The sequence below is a fragment of the Cupressus sempervirens genome, chromosome 8 (genome assembly GCF_028749045.1).
Source record: "Cupressus sempervirens isolate cs-2001-9-10 chromosome 8, ASM2874904v1, whole genome shotgun sequence".
Classification (NCBI taxonomy): Eukaryota; Viridiplantae; Streptophyta; class Pinopsida; order Cupressales; family Cupressaceae; genus Cupressus; species Cupressus sempervirens.
The window spans coordinates 348491723-348500410 of record NC_143125.1 but is presented as its reverse complement, the minus strand read 5'-3'; positions in this window follow the sequence as shown (position 1 = coordinate 348500410).

Genomic DNA, 8688 nt, shown 5'->3' with positions numbered 1-8688 from the left:
ACAGTGGATGATTGAGCATTCCGAATTAATTTGCCAAGAGGCATTCGGAACAAATGTATTATATGGACATGGGACTTCTAATTATTCTTTCATATGTATGTGATAATTGTTAGACTTAGAATTAATTAAATTTAAACGTGACTCAACGTCTTGGGATCCTTAAGAAATGTAACTTGCTATGTATGGTTATCGATGATTACATGTTATTGCTTCCGCTACTATGTGTTTGATGTGTATGTTATACATTCTTACTTTAAAAAAAAAAATGTTTAGCAAACTTAGTGAAACTTTAGGTTAATTCTTTTGGATCCCTTGGCGGGGCGTTACATTATCAACGCAATTGTTAAGAGAGTAGGATTGGAAATTGAATTAGAACGTTAAATTGATAAGAACTAAACTGTTCATCTTTAAAAAAAATTAAAACCTCACAAAATTACCAAGCCGAAAATTTGACAATGAATCTAATTTCCAAATGGGCAATCTTTTTGTAGTAGGATGATAATGAATTTGTTTGGGAAGACTTTTGAGGTGTATGTTGGAGATTAGTGGGCATGATGGGCAAGGGAAATATCATTTGAATCTAATGCATTGAATGCAATAGGACAAATGCAAAGTTATAGTATTAAACTCTATACAAAAAAATAACTTGAATCATACTCAATGATTCTTCATCAAGAGGGGTGAGCATGGAGAATGCACACAATTTAATCCCAGAAGAATCAGTAGGTGCAGTTTGAAACATTGAGTTAAAAAGGTTATAGGATTGGAAATTTAATTAGTACGTTAAATTGATAAGAACTAAAGTTTTCATCTTCAAAAAAAATTAAAGGCTCACATAATTACCAAACTAACAATTTGACAGTGAATGTAATTTTCAAATGGGCGGTCTTTTTGAAGTAGGATAACAATGAATTTGTTTGGGAAGACTTGTGTCTATTGGTGATTAGTGGGTATGACGGGCAAGGGAGATATCATGTGAATATGATGCATTGAATGCAAACTTATGGGAACAAACTCTATGCACAAAATTTAACTTGACATTTTGAATCATATTTAGTGATTCTTCATCAAGAGAGAAGAATAAATACATACAATTTAATCGCAGAAGAATTAGTAGGTGTGCTTTGAAACATCAAGTTAAAAAAATTTGCACACAATTTAATCCTAGAAAACCTATATTCAATCTTTGTAGGATGCGGAAACTAATCCCTCCAATGCAATAGGATCTTTGAGAACACTGAAGTGTACAAAGAGTTTGTAATGTAGACAAGGTTTATTAATGTATTTGATTGGTAGCATGTGATTGAACTAAATTGTAATCTCCTTGTTTTCAAGTTCTTTAGTAGGGTACTTGTCATTGACTTTTAGGTTTGCACCCGGTTACTCAAAGATGTACTTTGATGTTGCCAATGAGCTCAAAGGGTTTAAAGGGGTCGTGTGATACTTTCAATAGTTGTTTTCGATTTCTAATTTGGGCTCCAATATTCTTTGAGGGGTTATTTATTTTTAGTAAGTCACTCAATTAAGTCCATGTGTCATATTTCATCATCAGATCACTTTTAAGTTGTCAGACTTCAATTTCAATGCATTTTGGACCATAATCACTAATTAGAGGTATTATTGGGCTACATATAATTAATTTAACTATTAGTCATTTTAAATAAACATATTTGTTGAGCACCTTAGTGTTATAGCATGTTGGATTATGGATGGAAAGTTTTAAATAATGGGATTCAAAAGTGTCTTTGAAAGTCATAACGTTTTTTAAGGTAAACTATTTTATATTTCTGGAGTTAAAAGGGTTAAGAAATTAATAAGGAGATTTATTTTAATAGATGATTTTTTATTATTTAATGGTACATTGAGAATTTTAAAAGAGAAGTGATTTTATAAAAGAAAGAAAAATAACATTCCCAAAAAAAGATGGGATATGCAAAAAAGGTGATTTTTTAATACATAATGAAAGGGGCAAGAACACTCCTAAAAAAAATTTGGAAAGGCAAAAAATTACTTCTTATAAAAATTAGTCCAAAAGTTATAAAAGGAGGATTGGGGCTCTCATTTAGGTATCTTGAGTTTAATAGTTCTAATATTTCTCTTGAACAAAACCCTATGTGGTCTTAAAGTCACACTCGAAATTACTTTTTAAAAGAATTAGTCTAAAAGTTATAAAAGGAGGATTAAGGCTCTCATTTAGGTATCTTGAGTTTAATATTTCTAATATTTCTCTTGAACAAAACCCTATGTGGTCTTAGAGTCACGCTCAATTTAGTTTTAGGTTTATGGTGACTAGAATGCACTTGTATTCAGACACAACGCCTAGATCTCACTTCTCAAATAAAAAAGGAAAGAAACAACCCTGAGAATTATAACAATAAGTGATGCAACCCTGAGTGAAAAAAATAGTTCACTAATCACGAACTAACTATTAGTATCTTCCTTATGCCAATATGAGTCCAAGGAAATACATAACTTTCTAAATTAATTTTGAATTCCACATATACCTCTTTATACACACTTGCATCCATCATCTCTCAATGACACAGTGCAAGGTCGAGTAAACCCCCAATGGAGGTGGCCAAGCCCCCAACAAACAACCACATAGTGGAAACACAACTCACAATACAAGATTTGATAGAAAACCCAACTCTTTTTTCATAAATAACTGATTACATGAAATGTGATGGGTTGTAAGGCCTTCCCAGTTATGACCAAATACAAAGCAATTATAATAATAGTTCTACAAGTTCTCACAAGATCCAAACCACTCCTAGTTATTTCATATATGTAGCACCACAAGAGTCTGGTAGAAAACCCTAAGAAAGATCTAAACTTGTGCTCACAAGCCACCAAGAAATCTTCGAGTATTTTTCCAAGCCCATACTTAACTACTAGCTCTACTATACTTCACTCCTTTCAGCTACTCCTCTCTAGCTAGCTTCCCTCTAACTACCTATATCACTACCCAAACCCCTATTTTATACTTGCATGACCTTAAGTCAACTTGTTAAAAATAGAATCATCTGGAACCCAAACAAACACAACATGTCGTATTCGACTTACGACAATTATTAAATGCACTTAGGAAAAAGAACCAAGACCACAAATAGGTCCTCACATATCCCATGATTGATCCACGTCATGGTTATGTACAACAAAAATTAAATGCATGAGTCAATTGATCAAATCTCCCACAAACACTCGACTGGTGAACTAAACCACCGAGCAACTACACTAACCATCGAGTACAACAACTACACACCAAGCATAGCAAGAAAGCATGTCCTCCGAACTTGATATTCACCAAGCACAAGTTCCATTGAGAAGATCATCAACCAAGCACTACAAGCATAACCAAGCTCCTTCAGTCACCAAGTTCCTTGGTGAAACTACAACCAAGAACTACCCTAGTAGTGACCAAGCATCACTTCCTTTCAGCCAAGTTCACCCACTATAAGGTCAAAAGCCACTCCAACATACAGGATTTCCAACTACCATAGGATGCTCCTACATCATACACTCCAAGTGCAAAAAGATGTTATTAGTCACTAAAAGAAAATCTTCTAGTATTCAACAAGTAAACCGTGAATTGGTTTTTTACATACATGTCCTCCAAGTCATAATATTGTTCACTCTTTCCTTTGTTCCACTTTTGTAAATCCTTTCCTACAATAGAAAATTGTTTCTTCGCATCCTTCCTCAGGGTACTACATGTATGTTTCCGACACTGATCTCTAACCCTTTGAGATTCCTTCAACTCAACTCGCCTACTAAAAATTTAGGTTCTTCCTACTAAGTTCTTCATTCTACAAAGGAATCAAAGGAAACTTCTTACCACCCTTCTCAACAAACTTTTTTGGCATTCACATTATGATTTTGTACGAAATCATTCATAAGGATTGTTGTAAACTAGGGTATGCCTCTTTTAAACATGTAATATTGTTGGACTTCTATCCCAAGCTAGACTAGAGGTTTTCTTCTCCGTTCTTTCCTACCAGTGTCCGTTTAAATGAAGTTACTTGGACTTTTTTTTAATTTCTTAATTAATATAATCAAAAGGCTTCAATTGTTTATCGATAAAAAAAAAATAAATTATATTTATTTAAATTAATAATAATTTATTTAGGAGTTTCATTTTAATAATAAACTCTAAATATTATTATTGGTTGAATTAATAAATATATTAAAGACATCATGCAATTTAATAAAAGCGAGAGAAAAAAATAATTTAATAGAGTTTATTTTAATTAAAGTGCAAAAGTTTGCACATGAAATTAAAATAGAATAAAATAATAAAGAAAAAGGTTTCGCGTGATTGCAAAACCAAAACCCTAAAGGGAGAAGACTCTTTATTAAGAAATCAAAGCTCATTTCTCCACACATAGGTTTGGAGGAGCCAATTTTTTAGGAGGGTTTTCAAAAGGATGGGAATTTCTTTCAAGCTTTGAGCACCTGATTGGTTAGCCTTAGATCAAGGTAGGATCTTGTGCGTTTTGCACAGTAATTTCCTCTTTGAAATCTCTCTATCTTCTCCATGTTTGAATTGATCTATTTTTAGAACTTAATTCCGATTGAAACCCTTGTGTTGAAATTTATCATTCTTGAAAACATCTGTGAAAGAAATTGAGATTGGAAACCTTTGTTTGATAAATTTAGGGATTCGTAATTCGATTGTTTGGATTTGGGTTGGGGTTTGAAAAAAAAGAATATTAGAAATTAGATTTTTAAATTTGATAGTTTTTTCCACAATAAATAATTATTGTGAGAATTTTTTATCATGATACAAAAATTCATGGTGACAGTAAATCGAAATTTTTTTTGGGGGGGAGGGAACTTTGTTGTTTTTTTTACTGTTATTATAAAAACAAAATTAAATGGGATTGGGGATCATAACCTCCCCTTTCCCCCTCCTGTGCTATGAAGGTAGACAAGGTTGCCAACAGCAGCCGAGGCTGCCTAAGGAGTCGGAGTTGCTGCTTGTAGCAAGGTCGTCGACCTTTAAAATATATATATATATATATATATATATATATTTTTTTTTTTTAAATTTTTTTTTGATCTATAAACGGCCAAGGCCATGATATATTTTATTAATAACAAAAAATAACAACTTACTCCGTTCAAACGGGCACTGGTAGGAAAGAATGGAGAAGAAAACCTCCAGTCTAGCTTGGGACCAAAGTCCTATATTATTACATCTTATAAAAGAGGCATACCCCAGTGACCTATACACTAGATATACATAGATACCGTTCTTCTCATGTATGAATACACATAGACAGTTGATTACATTCAACCTTCATGAAATATCTACTATAAGAGAGAGAGGACCAATTTGATACATCCTATTTACATAGAAATACTGCTGTCCTCAGGATGGTCCTCCTTGCTTGCACCCTGCAACATGACAGTTCTACCAAAGGAAATTTTCCAGCTAACTAAACATCAAATGAAGTTAGAGTGAAAAATTAATAAACATAATCTAGTGAAAATAGTTGAATCTGATCTCAAATTGGCAAAGCAAGAACAAAATATGCAATGATATTTAAGAGACTACATTCTATTCTATCCATATTTCAACTCTCAAAACTAAAGAACAAACCAGAATATAGACATAACAACTAAGAATCAAACTAGAAGATGATAGAAAAAGCCCTATCCTCTATGCCCCCTAAATTAAGCTCATAGGAGATTTACAAACTTAACTTTCCTCTGAATCTAGAAATCAGATCTCATAGATACAGACTAACATAATCTAACCCAGTCAGGAAAGCTATATCAACACTAAACAACCAAGGAAAAGATCCAACTAACCTTTCAAAATTTCTTACTACAATAACCAATTCAAAATTGCAGTGCTACTCCCAGAGGAACCATACTACATAACTCATTGACATCTATGATAATTAATTTGAAGAAAGCCCATACAGAATTCGGGGTTCTACCTAGTTATGATTCTGGAGACTACCATCTAAATCCGCCCTGAGATCATCAAGCAATATTCCTGGCATCAAAAAAAAAATCCATCTTTGTACTACTACAGAAAGGGGTACCTTCTAAAATTTTGATGCAGAGCATTCCCAAAGCTTACATATCCTAAACCCGACCAAAGAAATTCATACTAAAAAAGGTCTAAGAGCTAATATTATGATAAAAAATTTCAATGAAAATCGAGCTGGACATATTAATTAAACATATTATTGACGAATGGCGCAAAAGGGCAAAGACATAAACACAACCAAGCCCAAGACAACGACATTAATTCTGATAGCCAAGAAATATTAGGAGGCGACATACAACTATATAGTTTTGTGAAGATACTTCCCATTCTACAGTTTTAATCCTATAAAGGGAGTACATACATACTTGAAGCAAACAATCCTCACTCCATGTTATAGGATTACGACTATCTGACTTGCTATTTCTCAAAACAGAAAGCAAATGTTTGCACCCTTAAACCAAACATAATGCAAGCTAAGCTGGGAAATAAAAAACCGCAAGTTCCAAAACAATCTTTGTCAAATAAAGAAGATACAGGGGATCATCCATAAAGCAATTTAAATATATGACAAAGACCCCACATTCTATATATATATAAACAAGTTTTGAAAGTATTTATCACATTAACATACTCTAAATACATCTAATGTAACTGTCCAGACAACCCCTGGTGAGTAGAAGCATTTGAGACGTGCCTTAATCCTTATTGTATCTATACGGGACTAGACTTACTGCAAACTATATACCTGTTCTATAACAAAATTGGCTGCAAGCACCACCTAAAGATCTACATGCCTTATACTTGGGAAAATAAAAAGTCCAAGCCCTAATTCAAAATTCAATTCTCTTCCTCCCTGCACCTTTCTTGTTTCTTCCATGAAACCATGATCACCTCTGGGACATCATCAGATTCGTCCACGTTCAAGTAAGGAGGCAGTTCAAACAATGCCCTGTTTCTACTTGTCTTAACCGTATTCACAGTGCAGAATTCTAACTCACTGAGGTCATCAAATATCACTCCCAACTGCACATAAACCTTGTATAAATTGAGGTAATCTGTGACCCATTTGTTGTTTTCCTCTGCAACTATCCTTCTCCAACGTAAAAGAAAATTAACACTAGCCTCCATTCGTGGCCATTCCCTATAAAATACCAGGTTTTCCCTGACTATGAGGGATTGTCGTTGAGGGGCTGTCTCCAAATCTACAGAGCCCAATGGTTCCCTCATATATCTTTCAGGCAATGGAATTCTGAATTTATCATCAATGTTATAAACCGCCTTCACTCCTTTCCTCCACATTGGGTCAAAAAGTTCGAAGTAGAGCCTTACGATATCTTCTTTTCGATTTTTTGCCCTGATCATTACCCCTATGAAGGAGCCAATTATGGAGCTGTTGGTTCTCCAAGTAGCACTGTAGTCAAAAACTTCTTCTCCAATGGCTCTAATTATGGCGAAGCGAGTCATATCATCTACCTCTCTAAGCAAACAATTCCATCTCTCTGGTTTGACCTTCCCCAAAAAGGCCATTGTTCTATTTTCAGTTGAGTGAAAAACATGGATATTAGTCTCCATTCACTCTGAGATTAGGGAGTTCGAGGATATCAATTGAAAGATCTCTGTAGAGACTAACTCCACCAACATCTATCTTAATTGAGATCCGTCTTCACTTCTACATCTACAATACTCCCATTCTATTCTTTAATAGAACGAGCGAGATTATGGCCGTCATTATGGCTTTGACACATATCCCTACTTAATGAAGCTTTACATGTAAAACCCCTTACCTCATCGTACTCGAGTAGCGTGACATTGATGAATATGGATATCATTACCAGAAGAGGAATCCTGTGAGTGCCTTCTAATGATGCACTTTGTACATAAAACTACAGTGGGGTAATATCATACTTAAAACGAATCTTTTAGGATAGGACTTAAGAGGGATGCATACGAGAGCCTTAATTACTACAATACCTTATGCGCATAAGATTCTGAGTTAATTAAACTCTTAATATTCCTATTTATTATAACTTATTTTAATGGTAATTAAAGTCTATAAATTTCTAGCTACTAAGATGGGAAGGATCAAATCTATAAATTACACATTGTATTTTTAGAATTGAAATTCCATTCCCACCCTTGTTAGCTAACTTGTTAGCTTTAATATTCCCTTCTCTCAAAATATGAGTAATATGAATTTCCTTGAAATTATCCAATATCATAAGGATTTCTTGAAGCTTTTAATTTAGCACCCAATTTGGAGTCTTTTTCTTATTAACTGCATTGAGAACAATTTGAGAATCTCCTTCTATAATGATCCTGGACAATCGTAGTTTCTCGCAAAGTTGTAATCCTTTCTCTAAAGCTACTAATTCAGCTATGTTGTTAGAAGATAGAGGTATCAGTGATGCCAACTTGGCTAACCATTTTCCGTGTTCATCGTTGATAATGCAACCAATACCGGCTATCCCTGGATTACCCCAAGCTGCATCAAAATTTAATTTATACCACCCTTGAGGGGGGGGAGTCCATTTGCAATTAGCTCTTGCCTCCTTGCTGTGTGTGTGATGAACTAAAGGAGGGTCGATAATGGCGGGCCAATTTTTCTTCATCAACCCATCCCATATAGAGAATGAGCCTTCTTCTTTTGATGATTTCCTAAGATGAGCATTTAGCACTTCCACTATAGA